Source organism: Sinocyclocheilus anshuiensis, unplaced genomic scaffold (assembly GCF_001515605.1).
Source record: "Sinocyclocheilus anshuiensis isolate Anshui unplaced genomic scaffold, SAMN03320099.WGS_v1.1 scaffold426, whole genome shotgun sequence".
Classification (NCBI taxonomy): Eukaryota; Metazoa; Chordata; class Actinopteri; order Cypriniformes; family Cyprinidae; genus Sinocyclocheilus; species Sinocyclocheilus anshuiensis.
In genome coordinates, this window is record NW_015542362.1 from 1359234 (window position 1) to 1359893 (window position 660).

General features: G+C 37.6%; 1 protein-coding gene across 1 annotated transcript in view; it reads right to left on the reverse strand.

Annotated features, from left to right (window-relative positions):
- The window catches only part of LOC107691954 (diacylglycerol kinase delta-like), a 79178-nt gene that overhangs the window by 38136 nt on the left and 40382 nt on the right, over window positions 1-660 (reverse strand). The window lies entirely within an intron of this gene.

Genomic DNA, 660 nt, shown 5'->3' on the forward strand with positions numbered 1-660 from the left:
GCATATGTGAATATTATGTAGACCTATTGTTTAAATCGAATTAATGCTTTAAAAGTAGGGTAATCATAGCAGGTTTCATCCATAGTCTGTCCGTTTAAATGTCTGCGTTTAGCTTCAAATGGCGTCTTTGACGACAGTATTCTATAAAAATTATTTGCATTCCGATCTTGACATCAAAAGGCACAAAAATATATTTTTTCTTTTATTCCATGGATTTTACCCATTTACCTCCACTTGTTCCCAGTGTTTTTCTGCAACCACTATGCGCGCGCAGCTGCAAGTGATGTAACTGTGACATCTACTTGTAATTGGTCTATTAGAGCATGCCTCTTTAAATGCAAATGAGCTGCTGCTCCCCATCCTCTTTTCCAGAATAGAGAAGTGCTTTTACAGCTCGGATCTGCTAAAAACACATCTGTTTGGTTTTGATTATCATGTCTATCGCGCTGAAATCACGCGTTTTAAAGCCATATTAGTTTAAACTTCTGATAGACGGTTTTCTGAGCGCAAACATCCGTAGCACGTGTATAGAAATACGGCATATAGTACTCACAGTGTACAGTGTATAGTACACACGGCATGTGAGCAGTGTTAATTTGACAGGCATTTTTGATTTAGTCTTAGTCTTTATCTTGAGATGAAAATGCTTAATAGTCGACG